The sequence below is a fragment of the Ursus americanus genome, chromosome 13, assembly GCF_024610735.1.
Source record: "Ursus americanus isolate L20-20 chromosome 13, mUrsAme1.1.p, whole genome shotgun sequence".
In the NCBI taxonomy this organism is placed as follows: domain Eukaryota; kingdom Metazoa; phylum Chordata; class Mammalia; order Carnivora; family Ursidae; genus Ursus; species Ursus americanus.
Genome location: NC_142139.1, coordinates 54,922,787 through 54,944,980, shown reverse-complemented (window position 1 = coordinate 54,944,980; position 22,194 = coordinate 54,922,787). Strand labels below are relative to the sequence as shown.

General features: G+C 40.5%; 1 protein-coding gene across 6 annotated transcripts in view; it reads right to left on the bottom strand.

The window, feature by feature from the left end:
* Nucleotides 1-22,194, bottom strand: part of PALLD (palladin, cytoskeletal associated protein) — a 396,356-nt gene that overhangs the window by 263,877 nt on the left and 110,285 nt on the right. The window lies entirely within an intron of this gene.

The window sequence follows — 22,194 nt, the reverse complement described above, 5'->3', positions numbered from 1 at the left end:
AAAGCTATAAATTAATTACCGCATTACACATGAAGCCCCTAGGAAAAGGAACGCTGAGAATAAATCTGGTTTTTGTTCTTTTTTATGTTGAACAAGTCTGCCATTAATCAAGCCTTTCCACCAACATCTAGGGAACAGACCCAAGACTGCGACTCATTGAGAGATGAACATGTGCATATGTCTGGTTGTTCTACAGTCTTTCTTTGCACCATTATGTCATAGTGACTCAGTTACCACACAGACAGATATAATGGAGAAACAATAGGAGAAACAAAACCAACTATTTAATAAAGACGTACCTACTTGCCAACTGTAACAGATTGTCAGACAGGGCCCAAATTTTAAACATTTTTAAAGATTATTTCACCACTTCCATTGTTTCCCCATCTTGGAATCACAGAACTGCTTGTCATTGGTCAGTCTGGGAAACAGAAACCCAGGATTGTATTTGGAAATTTAAGGAAGGAACTCGTAAGGGACCTATGAAACGAATAATTTTAACATAGCATGTAAAATATCAAAGGCATGGCAGATTCTTGAAGCCAATTAGAAAACATCAGAAAGTGTGTTCCAGAAAGAGAATAATCTTGAGAGGTCCAAAATAGAGATAGTGCAAAATGTTGAGAGTTTAGTATATATCTTTGGTTTATTTTTATTATCCTGAGGAAGTGATGGGTCATGAAATATTGAATTTTTTTCTCATGTATTAAGTTTCCTCCTTCCTTTTGAGAATCAATGTAAAGTTAATAAGGATGAGTTTGCTTTTCAAACTGAAAGTATTCTGGGTTTGGTCGGGTTCAGTCCCTTCTTGTGTGTCATTAGGTCCTTTTATTTGTTAACTACACTTCATTTATGGAGTTCTGCTAGTCACTGAATAACAGAGTCAAATACTTTTGTTTGTCCAAAAGGCATCACTGTAAAGCAGGGTGGCCTTATTGGGTGGGTGTCTCTAAGATACATTTCAAGTCCTAACCACCTTTCTCGTCTCCAGCAACGGTTGTTAGAACAATCCTCTGTGAATTAGGGGAAACATTTTATTGATTCAAATGCCAAGGCAAAAGCAGAAGGAGAAATGGGGGTGGGAGGCGCGGTTCAGTTTGTGATCGCCATGAGCACAAAGACCTGAGCATCCCTTTCAACTGCCTTTGCTAAAACTCTGAACATTTTTGAAGTCCGAAATTTACTTGAAGTATCCAACATGCATAAATACCTTAGTCAAAGACAACATTCCTTTCATGGCTCTGTGTGTGCAGATGAGACTGAAGGGGAGATGAACATTCTTCAGTCCTTCCACATATTATACAAAAGGAGGCTACCTTCTGGGTTGTACCTATTAGTGGTGCCAAATGTTTCTGGAAATTGCTTTTTATTTCTAGGATCCGCCCCCTTGCTTGTGTCCCAAATGTGAGAAATATTCCAGTGTTGAATGTTTTGTAGAGTTTCTTGGGTTAGGAGAGGGAGTGGTGACAGCGTTCTCACTGTGTGTGGTCCACAGAGCACCTGTCTCAGAAGTGGGGGAGGGGAGCTTGTTGAAAATGTAAATTCCCTGGGCCCTACTCAGAGCTATTGAATTAGGATCTTTTGGTCTGGGAGCTATGACGTGTGTGTGTGTGTGTGTGTGTGTGTGTGTGTGTGTGTGTGTGCGCGTGCGTGTAACTGAATGTTTTGAATAAGTAATATGTTCACATAATATGAATAAAGTTATATACCCTGCAGTCTCCCTACCACTGTTTCCCATACGTCCTATCCATACAGCTCCTCCAAGGCAACAGCTGATAATAGTTTTTTTCTGTAGACTTGCAGGTTTCTTTATGCACATACCTGCAAATATAAATTCTTACTTTTTTCCTTTATTTCTTAAAAATACTGTATGCAGAACAGTTACTGTCCTTTACTTTGCTCCTTCACTTAAATATACTTTAGGATCTTTTTCTATATCATACATTCAGTTATTCATTGATTTAGAAAGAAACACTTATTATGCACCTTCTACATGCCAAGTACTCTTGTATATGCTAGGGATACAGATATGGACAAAACTAACAAACATTTCTGCCCCATAGCATTTATATCTTGGAGGAGGGTACATCAAGCAGACAATAAACATAACAAGTGAGTTATATACTGTGTTAGAATATAATTCGAGAAATTGAAAAACTAGAGCAAGATAGTAGGGATTAGGAATATCGGGTGACAGGTTTTAATTTTAAATGGAGTGGTCAGAGGTGGCCTTATTGAGAAAATGACATGTAAGAAAGACTGATGTCAGTGAGAGTGAGATTTGGAATTATGTGGTGAGTATGTGATCCAGACAGGGATCAGCTAGTGCAAAGGCCCTGAGGTGGAGTATGACAAGCATGTTTAAGGCAAAGAGGCCAGTGGACTGGAGCAGAGAAAGTGAGGAAGAATGTCATAGGGGGTCAGAAAGGCAAGAGCTGGGGCAGATCCCATAGGATCTTATAAGTCAACGTAAGTATTTTGGTTTTTACTCTTAAAGCAGTGGACAGCCATTGGAAGGTCTTAAGAGGAGGAAAAACATGATATAATTTACATACATATCAGCACACAGAAAACATGCCCGTGTTTAATGTTGTACAATATTCCCTTGGATAAGTATACTACAATTTTATTCAATCAGGATGCAACTGATAGAGATTTGGGTGGTTTACAATATTTTGCTATTAAACAAACTTCCACGAATGACATTTTACACTTGTGCAAGTATATCTATGGTATTAACTTCCACAAGTGGGATTATTGAATTGTGCATTTCTAATTTTGATAGTTACAGTCAAATCGCCTTCCAAAAGCCTAAACCAATTGACACTCCCACTAACAATGTTGACTAGTTTTTGTTTTCCCACAGCCTTGCCAACAGAGTGTATAATCAAACTGCTGGGTGTTTGCCAATCTGATAGGTGAAAATGATGTCTCAAGATAGTTTGACTTGCATTTCTCTGATTTTGAGTGAGGTTGAGCAACTTTTTCATATGTTTAGGAGCCAATTCTATTTCCTTTGTTGTGGCCTCTCTGTTATACTTTGCCCATATTCTATGGGGTTCTTGGCCTTTTTCTTGACAGATTTATTTAAAGTTCATACATATTAAGAAGATCATTTCTTTGGGTTATGAGCCCGGACTGTTTTCTCCTGTCATTTGGCTTTTGACTTGGCTTATGGTATGCTTTGACATGAAAAGGTTTCTAATTTTTTTGCAGTAGGAGAAAGTATAAAGGAAGGCCTTTTGTATATCATCGATTCGGATAATTGTATTTTTTGACATTTAGATATTTGGCAGATTTGTACTTTCTCCTGGTTTAGTTTATGAAGTATGAAGGTATGGACCCTGCTTACTTTTGCTCCAAGTAATGATCCAGTTTGCCCCACTACCACTTTTTAAAACAATATTTTTTTTTAAAACGTAATTGTGATAAAAAGCAGATAACATAAAATTGACCAACTCGACCATTTTTAAGTGTTCAGTTCAGAGATATCAAGTATACTCAGGTTGTTGTGCAACAGATTTCTAGAACTTTTCATTTTACAGCACTGAAACTCTATACCCACTGAACAACAATTCCCTATTTCCCCCTCTCCCCAGCCTCTGGCAAACATTGTTCTACTTTCTGCTTCCATGAACTTGATTACTTTAGAGACCTCATATAAACAGAATCATCTCTGTGACTGGCTTACTTCACTTAGCATAATGTCCTCAAAGTTGTGTGACAAGATTTCCTTGCTTCGAAAGGCTAAGTAATATTTCACCGCATGTATAAAGCACGTTTTCTTTATCCCTTCATTTGTTGATGCATTTGGGTTGCTTATACCTCTTGGTTATTGTGAATAATGCTGCTATGAACGTCAGTGAGTGCATATCTACTTGAGGTCCTGCTTCCAATTCTTTTGGATATATACCCAAAAGCAGAATTGCTGCATTATATGATAAGTCTATCTTTCATTTTTTGAGGACTTTCCATACTGTTTTCCATAGAAGCTACACCATTTTACATTCCTACCAATAGTGCAGGCAGATTCCAATTTTTCCACATTCTCACCAACACTTTCTTAACATGTTCATTTCTTTCTTTCTTTCTTTCTTTCTTTCTTTTTTTTTTTTTAAAGATTTTATTTATTTATTTGAAGAGAGAGAGAGAAAGAGCATACAAGGAGGGGGAGCAGGAGAGGGAGAAGCAGCCTCCCCGCTGAACAGGGAGCCTGATGCAGGGACTCCATCCCAGGATGCTGGGCTCAGTACCAGAGCCAAAGGCAGACACTTAACTGACTAAGCCACCCAGGCGCCCCTCTTTCTTTCTTTTCTTTAATTTTCTTTTTCTTTCTTTCTCTCTCTCCCTCCCTCTCTCCCTTTCTTTCTTTCTCCCTTTCTTCCTTCCTTCCTCCCTCCCCCCTTCTCTTTCCTTCCTTCCTTCTTTTTTTTAAAAGATTTTATTTATTTATTTGACAGAGAGACAGCCAGCGAGACAGGGAACACAAGCAGGGGGAGTGGGAGAGGAAGAAGCAGGCTCCCAGCAGAGCAGGGAGCCTGATACAGAACTTGATCCCAGGACCCTGGGATCAACGCCCTGAGCCAAAGGCAGATGCTTAACAACTGAGCCATCCAGGTGCCCGTCTTTATCTTCCCTCCTTCCTACCTTCCTTCCTTCCTTCCTTCCTTCCTTCCTTCCTTCCTTCCTCTCTTTCTTTCTCTCTTTCTTTCTTTCTTTCTTTCTTTCTTTCTTTCTTTCTTTCTTTCTTTCTTTCTTTCTTTCATAGTGGCTCTCCTAATGGGTATGAGGTGATATCTCATGATTTTGGATTGAATTCCTCTAATTTTTTTTCAAATTTTTATTTAAATTCTAGTTAGTTAACACATAGTGTAATATTAGTTTCAGGGGTAGAATTTAGTGATTCATCACTTACATACAACACCCAGTGCTCATCACAACAAGTACCCTCCTTAATACCCATCACCCATCTAGCCCATCCCCCACCCACCTCCCTCCATGAATTTCTCTAATTATTAATAGTGTTGAACATCTTTTCCTATGCTTATTGGCCATTTGAATATCATCTTTGATGAAATGTCTATTCAAGTCCTTTGCCCATTTTTAAATCAGGTTATTTGTGGGTGTTTTTGTTGAAGTGCAAGAATTTTTTACATAGGGATGCCTGGGTGGCTCAGTGGGTTAAGTGTCTGCCTTCAGCTCAGGTCATGATTCCAAGGTCCTGGGATCGAGTCCCACATCAGGCTCCCTGCTCAGCGGGGAGCCTGCTTCCCTCTGCCTGCCCGTCAACCTGCTTATGCTCTCTCTCTGACAAATAAATAAAATTTTTAAAAAACATAAATTCTTTTTAAAAAGAATTTTTCATATATCAGATATTAACCCATTGTCAGATATATGATTTGCAAGTAACTTCTCCTATTCCATAGGTTGGCCTTTCACTCGGTGGATTGTGTCCTTTGATGTGCAGAAGTTTTTAGGTTTGATGTAGACCCACTTGTCTATTTTTATTTCTGTTGCCTGGGCTTTGCCTTACTATCACTTTATAATAGTAATCTTCTACCTACTGTTTTGAGGTGTACATTTTTAACAGGTATTAAATTCCTATATATAGTTGGGTCTATTTCTTGACATTTTTTTCTGTTTTCTTGGTTGATCTTTTAGTTTCAGGGCCACTACCACACTGTTTTAGTTATTGAGGCTTTTAATTTTAATATCTAGTGAGCCTAATTCTCTCATTGTTCTTCCCTCTCAGAGTTTCCTGTTTTTCCTTTTCTGTTTCTTTTTCTTTTTCTTTTTTTTTTTTAGATTTTATTTTTATTTATTCAACAGAGATAGAGACAGCCAGCGAGAGAGGGAACACAAGCAGGGGGAGGGGGAGAGGAAGAAGCAGGCTCACCGCAGAGGAGCCTGATGTGGGGCTCGATCCCATAACTCCGGGATCACGCCCTGAGCCGAAGGCAGACGCTTAACTGCTGTGCCACCCAGGCGCCCCCTTTTTTGTTTATTTTTCCACATGAACTTCAGAGTAAACCAACAATGATAGAAATCCTTATTAGTACTTTTTTTTTTTTTACTAGAATTGCATTTAGATAATTAACAGAGAGAATCAACATCTTTCTGTTGTCAAGTTTTCCTAGCCAAGAAAAAGGTAGATCTATTTGTTCAAGTCTTATTTTGTGTCCTTCAGCAATGTTTTATGGTTTTATTCATATGTGTTCTTCAACGTTTGTTGTTAACAGTTATTCTTAGGTGTTTTATCCTTTTATTATTATTGTAAATGGGGTCTTTTCTCTCATTACATCTTCTTACTGGATATAATCAACTAATTAATTATACTGTATTCACTTGTACCATTTTATCTAACTAAATTCTTATTGTTTATAAATATTTCTCAATTCTCTAATTTTATAATAATTTCTAACTATATAATAATATCATCTAAAAATAAAGATTAACTTTCTGCTTTCCAATTTTTAGGCTCTTGTTTTCTAATTTCACTGTCTATTAAATCTAGTACAATGTTAAATAACAGTAGTGATTGTGGGCATTCTTGTCTTATAGTTGATTTTAATGGAAACGCCTCCAGTGTTTTCCCAGTAGGCATGGTATGGGCTTTGGGCTGGGAATGATACATTTTATTACTCTAAGAAAGTGTTAATCTATCCTTATTTCATTGAGGCCTTTTTCTGGGGTGAAGTATGATTTTTGGCTTTTGTCCAAATGCTTCTTTCTAGGATCTTTAGAAATGATCCTATAATTTTTCTGCTTAGGTCTATTAATTTGATGGAATGTAATGAATTCCTTAATAATGAATTATCCTTGCATTCCTGTAATAAATTCCACTTTGTCATGGTGATTTTTCTAATGTGCGGGTAGATGCTATTTGCTAATATTTTATTTACAATTTTTCCATTGATATCCATAAGTGAGATTTTGATAACAATTTTTTGTTTCATTGCATCGTGATCAGAGAATATTGTCTGTAGTGCTTCTATTTTTGGAATCAATGGACTTTTTCTTTGTGGCCTAATTTACAGTCATTTTTCACGAATGTTCCTTAGTCACCAAAAAAAAGAGCGGTGTCTACGTTTTCAGGATACAGAGTTGAATAACATATTTTATTATCACTTCTGATATTAATATCTTCTTTGAACTTCAGGTATTTTGACTTTGTCATAGACTGAGAGAGTTTACATTTCTGTGTAGTTTTCCTTGCATCTTCTGTAATTTCTGCTTTGTACAATGGCTTCTATGTTATTTGGTGACTCTATATTCATAATTCTTATAGCTTCATTTTGAGTTTTATTGCTTTGCATTACTAAGTGCCCTTTTTCTTATTTATTTTCTAGCTCAAAAGCTACCTTATCTGCGACCAGGGTCATAACTGTACTTTATTTTCAGTTCCCTTGCCTAGTGTGTCTTTCCTTACTCTTCGACACTCATACACTGTGAATCACTTTGATGTACTGTGTACCTCATTCTGTGACCTGGTCCACTGCCTCTCTTCATGCTCATGTGGGGCCTGCCCCAGGCATTGCCAAACGATGATAGAGCTGCCTGGCACTGTTCTCCAGGTGAGTCCCTCATCTTTAGGGAGAGAATTTTTCTTGGTGCTTTGTCAGACCCCCACACCCAGTTCGCTTACATGAGTACTTACACGCTAGTTCATGGACAGGATGTTTGTATCTGTTCATTTAGGCTTATATTCCCAGTGATTTTTTTAGGAGTTCCTTTTATTACCCTAATAGAGTAAATTTAAACAACTACTGGCAGATTCAGCCTTAGAATGATTATTTTTGTGGTGATACAAAGAATACCTTACTTGGGCAGCCGGACACATGATATCTCTTGATATTCCTAGTAATACTGAGTTTGGAAGAGCAGGTATTTTTATTATACACATAGGAGATACTGAGATGAGGTTTCTCAAAATTTTATTTCCTCATCATTTCTTGTACAAGTAGACAATTCAGCTTTCAGAGACGCTACTGAAAGATCTTGATGTGGGAGGGGTGTTTCCTGGTGCCCAAAGGACATAGTTTCAAGTTAATAATAAGTAAAGTGATGGTAGGTTTAACTCTCCTCTAAAAATGCTAACGTTGTTGAAACACTGGAGGGTTTACTTAGGGAGTTTATGGAATGTACCTTTCTGGGGAAACTTTAAAAATACTCTCTTTCGGACAGTTTGAGTGTGGTCCTGCCCCAAGGCACGGGTGACCAGATAAGCCTCTGGTGTCCTCTTTCTCCAGAACACTCACCAAGAACATCTCAGGGGACTGGATGACTCATTTTTAAACTTAAGCCCAGAAGTATGATCTATCAGGAGATTGTTATCAATGATATTCAGATTTAAAAGCATAAATTATTTATGTAACAAGAGGCTACGTAATGGAGAAATTTAAGTAAGGACCCAGTACAGCACAATAATGCCGCTTCTTTTTGGGGGTTAGGGCCAGGGAGATTACAATCAACTTCAAATTGCCTTATGTTAAAGGAAACATAATAGCTTCCACATTTCTTTTTCTGAACTGAAAGAAACATGGTAAAGGAGGAAAATACACGAAAATCTTTCACACTGAGACGTTTCAGGATCACCTTTTCTTCTAACCAGAAATTCCCAAGTTGTCCTAAGATTCAACATCTGAATCATGCTGACTAGTGAGACATCGTTTGAGCAAGACTGGAATTCTGAACATTCTTAGAGGCTTCATAAAAATCCCAAAATGATGGACAAATGCTTATGTTGTGGTCATGCAAAGAAAAGCCCCCTCGTGATTTGGGATTGAACTGGTTCAGTTTATATTTATAGTATCCACACCAAAGGAATGTAGAATTTGGCATGAGGAGAGGATGGGGAAGGAGGAGAAAAGTAAGGAATGGAGACCAGGTTTTGTCTGTTTGCAAGGGTGTATGTTTTGACCTAGAGCCTATGGGGTACGGGGAGGGGGAGTATTTGATAGTTTAGTTTGTTTGTTTTTAAAGCAGAATCTTCTTCAGGTCTCTAGTGTGGGAGAATGACTGAAAATTTTTTTTTACTTTCCTTGTTAGCAGCACCATCTGTTTACAATGAAAGCTTGGCTTCTACGTTTTGGCCCAAATAAAAGCCCTAGGGTGCCCATATAAGTCAAACGGAGAAAGCATGTGTTCACAGACGTGAAGAATCACCCTCCCTTGCCTGCACAGGGCTTTCATGGTAGATTTACACAGCGTCTTATCCCTACATAAATTCAAGATGATAAGCTTCTGAGAAGCAAAGGTGGGTCATAGGTCATTGCGATTCATAGCCCAGGCAGCTCATCTGCCACCGAACAAAATGATGGACCAGGAAAGAGGTTGGCAAGTGGCAAAAGAGCCATCCCTTTCACGACTGTCGTGGGATTCTTATACATTTGGGATAGGGACTTACACACCAAAACAAGGGAATATGGAAATACAGTGTTCGCATAATTGCTAAAATTGGACCTCAGTTCCAGATAAAAAGGAGTCTTTCCATAAACAGCAAGGATAAAGTAAGCGAACAAGAGAAAAATGTCTAGTACCAAAACATCAAGCCCAGTGTGGAGGGTGGAGACTGGAAGGCTGAGGGGTTGAAGATAGAAGCCAGGCATCCTGCCTTTCCCATTGTGCTTTGTGTTGTATCGTTGCCGCCAGGTGGGGTTCCCCAGCAGCTCTCTACCTAGAGGCCAGGGGTTTTCTCACTTTCCCCAGAAATACACTTTAGATAAGGATTTATAGGACAATTACAATAGCGAATAAACTGTAAGGCTTGAAAAACCTTGGTAGTGATGAGAGAAGTTTCACATAACAAAGTTATTTGCATGCCATTAGATAAATCAAGTGTTTATTGAACCCAGCCTCTGCTGGATTATCTGATGGAAGGCCCAGGGCTAAACTTTCAGAGGTTTATCAATGGCTGGGTAAGAGAAAAAAATCAAAACAAACCCATATGCATTTGAAACAGCTGCAGAATAATTAAGTATGTACAGACATACCTCGGGTTCAGTTCCAGACCACTGCAATAAAGCAAGTATTGCAATAAAGCAAGTCAAATGCAATGTTTGGTCTCCTAGTGCATGTAAAATTTATGTTCACATTATACTGTAGTCTAATAAGTATGCAATAGCATTATGTCTAAAAATCCAGTAGACATACCTTAATTTAAAAATTCTTATTGCTAAAAGAGAGCTCACCATCATCTGAGCTTTTAGCAAGTTATGATCTTTTTGCTGGTGGAGGGTCTTGCCTTGATGTTGATGGCTACGGACTGATCAGGGTGGTGTTTACTGAAGGTTGGGGTGGCTGTCGCAATTTCTTAAAATAAGACAGCAATGAAGTTTGCCACACTGATGGACTCTTGCTTTCATGAACGATTTCTCTGTAGCATGCAATGCTGTTTGATAGCATTTTATCCATATTAGAACTTTGCAAATTGGAGTCAATCCTCTCAACCCCTGCCTCTGCTTTATCAACTAAGTTTTGGTAATATTCTGAGTCCTTTTTTGTCATTCCAACAATCTTCACAGCATCTTCACCAGGAGAAGTTTCCATCTCAAGAAGCCACTTTCTTTGCTTATCCATAAGAAACAACTCTCATCCATTAAAATTTTATCATGAGATTGCAGCAATTCAAGTAAAGTACAAATGAAAATGATCTGAACTATGGCAAGAATTACCAAAATGTGGCACGGAAATACAGAGTGGACGAATGATGTTGGGAAAATGGCGCCCATAGGCTTGCTCAACGCAGGGTTGCCACAAAACTTCAATTTGTAAGAAATGCGATATCTGCAAAAGTGCAAGAGAGAAAGGACAGTAAAACTAACTATGCTTGTATCTGCTAGTCTGGAATGTGGCTCTCAAGTTATATGGATCAGAATCAAATGGGTCTTAATAAAATGCAGCTTCCTGGCTCCATCACATGGATTCAGAGGGTTAGGGCATAGACCAAGGATTTGGATTTTAAAAGAGAATGCTCAGTAACTTAATGCAAATGAACATCAGAACTTACTTTGAGAATTGCTAGTTTAGAATATTGTATTACCTTATTAAAAAAGAGAAGTAAAATAGCATTTGTTGAGTTCTTACTACCTGTAGTTTTTGTAAACACTATGTCATTGAATTCTGACAAAAAAATCGGTGAGGACAATTTAGTCCGAAATTTAGACGGGGTCTGAATCTAAAGTCTGGACTCTTCTATTGACAAGAGTATTGTTGCCCCTTCCACAAATGGGAGAAAGTAAGGGTGTGCAGGGGCTGACTACACAGCTGGGTGTGGTATTTCTTGTCTCAGCCTGCCCCCCCTAAACTGGCCTCCACATGGCCCCCATGATCTAGCAAATACTAATCTGGCCATGGCATAACATAACACTATCTTTATTACACTGTGGTTTACTTTTTTCATTGAGCAGTATAATTAAACATCGTTCTGGTTGGGTTCCCTGAAATTTGGCCCATTGGAGGACATTTTTTGGAACTGTCATTAGGGTAAAAAAGAAATTTAGAAACATTAATTAAGACTATTGACTACATTGTTAGCATGGAGCTAGGGTGGTTTATGCCTTAGATGCAGTTAATTTTGCTCTCTTCCAGGGCAGCAGGCTGTGTGTTCCATCTACTAGCTCTCTTGAACATTCATACTTAGAGTCAGGAAAATGTGTGGATGGATTTGCATAAAATCATCTGCCCACTGGTTAGGAGAACTATACTTCACCGTATTTTTGTTTGAGACTAAGTTTGGTTACAGGTACGTCTGATGTTCTTGAAAACTTGCAGAAGCTGAGGCCTGGAGTGGACCTGGACCCATGGATTCTTTTTTTTTTAAAGATTTTATTTATTTATTTGACAGAGAGAGAGACAGCCAGCAAGAGAGGGAACACAGTCAGGGGGAGTGGGAGAGGAAGAAGCAGGTTCCCAACGGAGGAGCCTGATGTGGGGCTCGATCCCAGAACGCTGGGATCACGCCCTAAGCCGAAGGCAGACGCTTAACGACTACGCCACCCAGGTGCTCCAGGATCCATGGATTCTGTTCTTTTTTTGTTGCTATTATTCTTTTAAGAAACCCATTAGCAACAGGAGATTCAGAAGTGTCCATTCAATTGCAAACTTTGTATATGTATACTTCTCAAACATTGTATGTAGAAGATAGCCCTGGGGCTTGTTATAAATACAGATTCGTTAATCATTCTCATCCCTCACTATTAAGCACTATAGATCGAGATCGTTCTACTGGAAGATCTCCCACTGCAATGTGAGAAATAGCAGACCCCAAACTTCTCCAACTTTACTGTTGCCAGCCCAGTCTAAGCCACAATTCTTTCCAGCCCAGACAACTGGAGAGCCTCCTAATTGGTTACCCCCGCAACAGCCAGTATATCACCTTAACATGCAGATGGAGTTAGGTCATTTCCCTGTTTAGAACAACTAAGTGGCTGCCTGTTTTGATTACAGTAAAACAAAAGTCATGTAAGTGCTCCAGAGGACATGCGGGATGCAGCTGCTGCCTTCCTCTTCAACCCCCCTCCCCCCGCGACGTCCCGTCTACAGTGCAGTCTGCTGGTCTCCCTTTAGCTCTTGGTCCACTGCAACTGCTTTCACACTTACGGCCTTTGCTCCAGTTTCTATGCACCCTTCAAGTCTTAGTTCTTAAGTCATCTGATCAGAAATTCTTCCTCCATCATTAGACTCTGCTTTTCCACCACTTATCAAAGATATTTTGTGACTTTGTTTGTATAAAGTGACCCTCCTGCAGAAGGGTGGGCTCTGGGAGCATGTTCATACCCGTAGCTCAGCACTCGGTGGAGACCTGGCACATATTAGAAGCTCAAAGGAAGGGCAGTCAGGGCCTGGCCATGGCTGGGCATCCACCCGTTAAAAACTACATGTAGTGTACCAAACATCCAGATATGTCAGATGTTGAATTAAGAGTATGATGAAAATTATTGTTGCCTTCTGGAACCTGGAAATGAATCCAAGAGAACACATCCCTGTGGAGGGAAAAATGTGTACAAGAATTTATAGAGACTTAACAGATAATGCACCTGAGGAATGAAGGGGGAGTGAAGCTCATGAATAAGCAAATACATATTTCACAGCAGCCAATATTTACCCTGGAGGGAAGAGCTCATTCTCGTGGCTGGGCAAAGGTGACAGGTAGCATTTTTGAGCCCTGATGTTAAGAGCTTCCAATCATGATGGCGTAAACCCCCTGCCATGTACTTCTACCATATTTAGAAGAGATTTCTGCATGTCCTTCTAATATTTGAATATGGCTGGCCTTTCAAAACTCTTCCTGTGCAATGAAAGGAGTAAAACAGTGACTAAGATGAGTGTGTCACTGAAAGATTTTTGAGATGCAGTGACATATGATTCTGGTAGGTTACCTATAACGGTATGGCCAGAACAGCCTTGGGAAGCCAGCTGCTGGAAATGCCCAAAGTCTCTGTTAATAACCTATGCCAGAAGCACAGGTAGTTTGCACAGAGCAGACTTAGAGACTTTATTTTTTAAAAAAAGATTTTATTTATTTATTTGATAGAGGAGAGAGAGAACACACAAGCAGGAGGAGGGGTAGAGGGAGAGGGAGAAACAGCTCCTCACTGAGCAGGGAGACTGATGCGGGGCTCTATCCCAGGACCCTGGGACCATGACCTGAGCTGAAGGCAGACGCTTAACCCACTAAGCCACCCAGGTACCCCCAGACTTAGACTTTAAAGAGTTGCTGCCACCCTAGAAATATAGCATGGAGTCTGAATATGTCCTAAGACCATACATATCTATCACTCTATAATTTACAAGGCATGTTTACATGGTTATTTCATTGGCTCATCCCAATTATCCTGTGAGACAGACATAGTGATCTCCATCCTACGGAAAAGGAAACTGAGGCCTGGAGTATAAGTGACTTGGTTGAGACCATCCAGCCTGTCAAAGAAGTGGAGTGCTCACCTCTCTTTTTGAGCTGCCTCTCATTTCCCTCCCCAGTTCTCATTAGAATTACTTTCTTTTTTTCCCTAAGAGCCATCCAGAACTTGATTGATGATTTCTTTGCATTGCAATAGCAGGGACTTCAAAATCTTATTTAAACATCTCTTTCTTCCTCCAAAACTCAACCCCTTACAATATTTATTTCTCAAGTTGGAAGAAAGTCAGGCTGCGGGGTGGTAGGGGGAACTTAACTTCATAACTTCATAACTATACTTCCTGATGTTTCACTTTTTTTCTTCTTACTGTTTCAAAAACAGCAACCATAATATTTATTGAGCGAAATTATCGATACGCCAGACTGTATATATTTCGTTTAATTGTCATAATAACATTGTCAGGTTGGTTTTATACGTGTTCTCATTTTACAGCGTAGGACACTCAAGTCGGAGGCGTTGGATCACTTGCTGAAGAGCCCATGGAAAATTACTGAGGGGCCAGGATCCAGACCAATGGAGCCTGACAGTCTAACTAGACCTGTAGGCTTTGCTCTTTCACTTCATTTTACTCTTTGTTGGACTCTGATGGTTTGCACGATGTTGTGGAGCTCCCCCACCCTTTGATCAGCCCCTGCTTCTGCTCTGTGACCTGGTAACTGCTAAAGCTGTGAATCCCAAGTGAGGGAACCCATCTCCAAATCTCATGCTCCTGCAACAGATGCTTGCTTATAAGAACTCAGCTTACGGGGGCACCTGGGTGGCTCAGTGGGTTAAGAGTCAGACTCTGAATCTTGGCTCAGGTCGTGATCTCAGGGTTCTGAGACTCAGCCCTGTGTGCAGCCCCACCGCAGGCATAGAGCCTGCTTAAGATTCTCTCTTCCCTCTCCCTCTGCCACCTCCCACTTTCCCTCTCTTAAAAAAAAAAAAAAAAGAAATCAGCTTTTTGGTACTAGTCAGGCTCTAGGACTGTGGAGGAAAAAGAAAACTATTTTTCTTGGTGTCTATCATTTAGGATAGGTTCAGTTGCATACGATATCTACCCTACCCGACCTCCCACTCAAAACAAAAACTAGATACAAAAATGAGTGACTGAAGGGGTGCCTGGCTGGCTCAGTTGGTTAAGCATCTGACTTCAGCTCAGGTCATGATCTCTGGGTCCTGGCATCGAGCCCCGCATTGGACTCCATGCTCAGCTCGGAGTCTGCTTATCTCTCTCCCTCTGCCCCTCCCCCTCCCCCTGCTCGTTTGTGCATCATCATTAGCTCATGATTTTCAGGGACTCACGTGTCCTTTTATTTTACTGTTTCACCCTTATTAGTGTGTGGGCTCATTTCTAATGGTGGAGGCTGGAGTGCCATTGTCATGTTCCCATTCCAGCCAGGAAGAAGCGGTAAGGGCAAGTGTGAGCAGTCTTTCAAGGTGCCCACAGCACTTTTGCTTCCAACTCTGTGGTGGTCTGGACTTACTCAAATTGCCACATCTAGTGGTGATGGTGCCACGCACCTGGCCAAGACACAGGGGTTCTTATTTGAGGTACTGCTAGGGTAAGCAACCGGGAACCCTGCCACAGTCTCCATTCCAGAATCTCTTATGACATCCCATGGCAGTCATTCCCAAAACTTAGGGTCTTCAGAATCACATGGGAAACTTGTTAAAAATTCAGATTCTTAGATCCACTGTTAAAGATTCTGATCGTAGTATTGGAATGGGGCCCAACAATCCTCATTTTCTTCAAGTAGCCTGCCTCTTCATTCAGATCATCTTGATGCAAAGGGTCAGGGACACACCTGCCTCTTAAGAAATATAATGAGGTTCAATTAGAAACCAGAAATAGAGAATAGAGGGTATGATGCAATCTGGTGAACTCAGTTAAGAAAATAAACCCCATTTGTGTCTCCTGTACTAAAATGATATACATTTTCTAACCTGCTTGTCTAGTGGCTGCAGTGGAGTTTCCAAACTGAAAGAAATACCAGTAAATTCCCCTTTGTAAGAAAAGAGGATGAAATCAATAAAACATTCTTTTGATTCTGTGAACTACCTTACTCTAAATTGATTTAGGATATTTTTCAAATTTAAGATTCATTCTTTAAAAATGATGTAAGGTAGATAAGGCCTCATCCTTAAGGCTTGAAATGAGAAAAAGTTCAACCATCTCAAAAGATGCATGCAGCTATTAGAGTCCATGTGACTAAAATAAAGCAAGTTATGAAGAAGACAGGGTACCTATGGTTACAGATTCCTTGGTCACAAAATTAAGGTTAACTCCTTGAAACACAACCCAGTTTAAACTTAGAGCCAAAAGGACTGTGTAAAGGATAGGTAAAAAATACTGTGGCAGTCATCAAAACCCAAGAAAAAAATGGTAACACTATCATTCCTTCCTTTACAATCACATCATAAATAACCTTCCCCATCTAGCAACAAACTCTTTTATCCATAATTGGAAGGCAGAGACCTCATAAATTGACTGCGATATTCCTCCCTTGTTTGACCACAAAGCAGTGATTATTTGAAACTGTAGGCTCCTGCTGGTGTGTTTTTCAGAGCAAGTCACTGGTGGGATTGAGAACAGTTGAGATTCATTGCTTTGGTGACGGACACCTCAAAGACAATGTGAGAAGAATCACAAGCACTCTTTGGCTGGGGACGCAGCACTGTGGTCTTTCAGATGTCACCTCAGACATCTCTGAGATTCGCCCAAGGATCAAACTCTACCATTGCCATCCGTCCAATCTATCGTTGGTGGAGGTGCAAGGTGTGGCTACATGTGCTTTTGGTTATCTAAAGAGAATGAATATAAAAACCAAAACCTAATCCAAGAAGGAATGTAAATCCAGTCTTCTCCTGCCCTGTTGAAATATAATGTCAGTACTAAAAGGTTTTTTTGGGTTTTTTTTGGCCACTAAATGGACTCGGGCCAGATACTGACACTCTGAACCCAATTTCTGTTATTTTCTTTGTGAAGCAGTAAGAAGAATGTCTTCATGATTACCAAAAGTATGTGTGGGTAGGTGGTAATGAAGATCAATCATTTTTTCCTTGTGTGATACCCAAGCCCTTTGTGGTATAGATCACAATGAAGCTTAAAAAAAAAAATACATTTATTTCCATGATGATTGGACAGGAAGTGTGTGAAACTGAAGCATGAATATGATTTGTATTGTCAATGTCTTTTATATGAATTTTTAAAACCAATGTCTTATAAAAGTTTTTTTTTTAAACTTTGCATCTTCCTTAGGAATTAGGGTAAAAATATCCAAAATATACACTGTAAGAAATGGGAGCCAAACCCTATACATAACAGTTCACTGTCTTGGCCTATTCCTTTAATCATGGAACCCTAATCTGTCAACTTCTTAACTTCCCTGCATTAGCGTTTTTTGGCTCCAGCCATCTCTCACTTTGAAGAATCTTGCTGCCATTGTCTTTTAAAGACCCACAGCCTATTGGCAATATCGCTGCTTTGGTTTTTATTCATGTATGCAGTTTTGGACAATTCCAACAGCTCATTGAAATGGCACTGTCCCACACTGATGTGGTTTACCCTGCGGAGCTGTGGAGGAACACATGCTTTTGGAAAGAAGAGAGGCCTTTGTTATTAGGATTTATTTCATTTCATTGTACTTTTGGCTCCTTTTTCAGCACTAGGTTCTTATGAATTTTTTTGGAAAAATAATTAATAATGAAAAAATATACTCAAGTTAGCGGACAGAATAGGGACCCAACCACATCTGGAAGTGCAGATGAGCAATGAGAGTTCACTATTCCAAAGCAAAGGCACAATGAGGCCATTTAATAAACACTTGTAAAAGCATACACAATACTTATAAAGGGTTTTTCACCAGAGTTCCATTTGTTTATTGATGCTTCATGGTTTTCCAAATTGGAGAAAGCTATTTCAAACATGTATGATACACATATGAGCAATTTCCAGAGAAGAAATCTTTGCCAAAAACCATCTAGCAGCCAGCCAGGGAAGCTGCTTTCTCTCTTGGTCTGAGGGCTGTTTGGGGGGACTTCAGGCCTCTCTCTAGTGCAGCATGGGCCTCCTGTTAATTTATTGCTATTATTACTTTTTAAATACGAGTAACCGAGTGCACAGTGTCTTTTTTAATAATAGTAAAGTCCAGGGCTTTTAAGAAAAAATGATTAAGACCAGGGTGGTGCTCAGACGATAGAGAGACAGAGAGAGAGAGAGAGAGAGAGAGAGAGAGAGACAATAAGAGGCAGAAATCAAGCCAAGAGGTAAAGAGACTTTTCATTTTCTTCATGAGACTGGAGATTCTCCCCTAAAGTAAAGGCGCCATCCACACAGAGTTACATCTGATGGACATTACTTATGACATTACTTAAGCAGAGAAAGAACAGCCGAAACCCAATTCTCCAGCCTCTAAATGAATTCCCAGCTACAAACCAGAAGAGTAACACTATTAGGTCTTCAGGGCAGCTGGAGTGGAGCTCTACGACTCAGGTTTCTTTTCACAGTGTTGGCATGACTTTGGGGATCTATGTATTATTTATGTGGCACCACTACCATCTTTTTAAATAATCTTTGGACATATGCCCATGAATTAGTTTAATCTAATTCTCCCACTTTTATCCATAATGAGTTCTAGCCTTCATAGCCAGCTTGACTTGGGCATGCTCTATATCTCCCGGAAGACTCGGGGGTAATCCCGGGGGCTCATTATTTCTAATTACTTCATATCTGAATGTGTACGGCTGAGCTCACTCCACAAACCAGCCAAAGGAGGTAGGATTCTTTTCTCTACCACTTTCTTCTCAATTATAAATATGTATGTTTCACAACCAGACCCTTGCAGCCAAAACTGAAAACCTGCCTCAATTTCTGGCATTGTTATCTGGAATACAGGATGTAGCACAATTAACTCTAGAGAGTGTTGACACATATCCAAAAGATGAGGAAAAGATGATGTGGCCAGGTAAAGACAGGGGCAGATATAGGGCTGGAGGAGTTCTGAAGAGAATTATGGTACATGCTCTTTGATGCAGCATGGCCATCAAAAACATATGACGCTTCCATCAAGACATTTATCTTAGCAATATTTCAGTGGGCTTGGAACTAGGCTGACCAGCTCATCTGAGTTCACTCTGGACTCTCCTGGCTCAAGCACTGAACATCCTACATCTCAGGAAACGTCATAGTCCTACCTAGTCAAAACTGGGACGACTGGTCACCCAACAAGAAACATAGACAGGTGTTTGAGAGGTGCTCGTGCATACAATACTTTTCAAAATGAAATTAGTCGTTTCTGTCATGCCGCCTGTCAGAATATTTTCACTATTCTCCCCTTGTTACTGAAGGAAGCTAGCAAGAAAGGGGCATTCAAGAAGCAGAACTTTCAGCCGTTACACTAGTACGATGGACTTCTTTATGACTGAAGCCCAGTAGTTCTGTTTACTACGAGAGAATGGTGCAGAGAGCTTTTTGAACTCCATGGTTTCAGAGACACCAATCCTAAACTATAAGCATTCATTTTTTTCTATCCCCCCTTTTTAAAAAAAGATTTTATTTACTTATTTGAGAGAAAGAGAGAGAGAGAACGAGCAGTGGGGAGGGGCAGAGGGAGACAGCAAGGGAGAGAAGCAGATTCCCCACTGAGCAGGAAGCCCAATGAAGACTCCATCCCAGGACCTGGAAATTATGACCTGAGATGCTTAACTGATTGAGCCACTCAGGCGCCCACCCAGGCACCCCCTCCACACCTCCCCTTTTAAGGAGGATTCTGTGCTATGCTGTTTGGCTCAAGAGCTCTAGGAGAAGATTTCTAGAAAATTCAGCTTTATGAAGCACTGTGCAAACCCCTCCACTCCATCTCCAAAGAGCTTCTGGTAAAATAGGAAAATTTTTTTCATTAAGATATTTTTGGTGACACACCTCTTTTTCTCTTAGATGGGTCATGATTTTGAGACAGACTTTGAAGCAGGTGCAAGGCAGTCTGGTTTAATTCAGCTCATATTTGGGAACAAATGCCTTGTATCTGGGACCCAAAGCATAATACACAGCTGCACCTTGCATAAAATCATTACACCAGAATGCAGCCAAAGAATACTTTCACCATTGTTCAGCTGTTGAAAATATGGAGGAAGGGAGTGGAGGGTCAACTTGACACAAGCTGTGATGGTTCTTGGAATATCATCCTGAAATATGAGAAAATGATGGAGATTTCTCTGGAATCAGAGTTGCCACTATGGGGGAAATTGTGTGCTGAGGCTGGAGAGATCACGGGAAATGCCATGTGCAGTGGGTGGCATATGAATTCCCTTGATTAGGAGAGGTTGAAGAGATGATTTTAGAAATTGTAGGCTGAGTTTGGTTTTTAAAAAAAACCCAGACTTCAAAGCCACTGCTAGGGGCTGAATGTTTGTGTCCTTCCAAAATTCGTATACAGAAACCTTAATCCCCAATATGAGATGGGACCTTTGAGAGATAATTAGGTCACGTGGGTGAAACGTTCATGAAGGGATTCGTGCTCTTATAAGAAGAGACAGGAGAGGGCTTGTTTCCCCTCTCTCTCTTTATGCTCTCTATGAGAGAAGGGGACATAGCAAGAAGGCAGCCGTCTGAAAACCAGGAAGGGTGCCCTTACCAGGAACTGACCACACTGGCATCTCAATTGTGGACTTCCAGCCTCTAGACCTGTGAGAAAGAAATGTCTGCTGTTTAAGCCACCCAGTCTGTGGTAAGTTGTTATAGCAGCCTGAACTAAAACAGACCCCTTATTTCTTAACAAAATCAAGCCATTTCAGGAAGTGGAGAAGTTTGTGGTAGACATGTTTGGACTGGTGTATCTGATTTCATTAAATGAGACAGCATCTTCTGAATTCTTTTGGTAGGACAAAGAATCAAGCAGCCTTTGAAACCACTGGTGAAGGCTGTTTGCTACCAGGAACTAGAAAAATCTGCAAAGAGTATCAGACTGAGTTCCAGGTGATCATGCATTAAGATCGTGTTGGAAAGGCAAAACCTCAAAATAGATAAATGCCAGAAATTAAATGTAGTCTATAGAATTGGTCATTAGGATTTGGGCATAGAAAGAGACTTCATAGGCCTCAATTTTGGTTATAGGCAATTTAATAGTCCTGTAAAATATATATCAAGTTGAAGGGCTGATGAGATTCCTTTGTTGAAGATTTTTTTGTTTATTGGCTTTGTTGTCATTTTGTCATTGATTAACAGGAAAGAGAGAGAAAGGTCCTACTTTCACATTTGGAATTCAGGGCCTCTGGCGGGTGGTCCCCTGTCAAGATATGATGGAACACAGTTTATAGGATCAGAGACACCCAGTTCAGGTCACTGGGGAGTGATTTATATAGCAGAGAACTTCTGGACAGTTTGGACTTCACCACCAATTGGTAAAATGACCTGAATTTTCACTATTGGTGGAGTTCATGAAAGGGAAGAAAGCGAAAGGAGTGACCGTGACAGCCCTTAGGAAACAAGGTCAAATGGTAGAGTCTGGCTAAGGCTTTTGGAGTAAACCTGAGAACTAGAATGGAACTCAGTTTTCTGTTATCAGATCTAGACCAGCTAGAGCCTGGTCACTGATGACAAAGGAGCCATCCAGAGTCACCTGCACCTGGTCGCACACAGCTCCCAGGATTGGTCCCAAACTGGTCAGGGCCTGCACTCTAGGCATTAGCAGGTGGGAGACAGATGGGACAATAAAACTGTGACTGCACAAGATTTGGGGAGATGGGCTCACACACATAGCCACCTTAGTTGTGGTCAGGGGGTTTCATGTTCTACCCATGAATAAAAGAACTCCATAACACATGATCTTCCTTTCCTTACAGACCTGTCAGAACAGAAACTAATCTAGGCTGCTCGTGGCCACTCTGGAACCTGACTCTGGAGGTGCATAGAAGTGGGAGGGAAGATGATGAACCCAGAGTTAACACAAAATTCGGGAGAAAACCCTGTGGAGCCAGAAGGTAGTTGGATTGCAATGTATGTGTGAAAATGTTGACCCAATATGGTGGAAGGGCTGGACCACCTAAGGAGGGCTCAGGTTCAGGGAGCAATTTTGTCTTTGTCCCCTTTTAGTCTTGCGCGTAGCTGGGATTGCCTCTGCCAGGCAGTAAAGAATGCTCATTGATGTGAAAACCTGGCTGAGGTGGGAAGCTAGTAACTGAATGTTCAGGCCATCTGGCCAGCTCCAGGCATTACCTCCTCCACCACCTTCCTCACAGAAGCTTCCACTGTGTGGGGAGAGTCCCCAGGGAACAGGGTCACCTGTTTGAGGAAGAG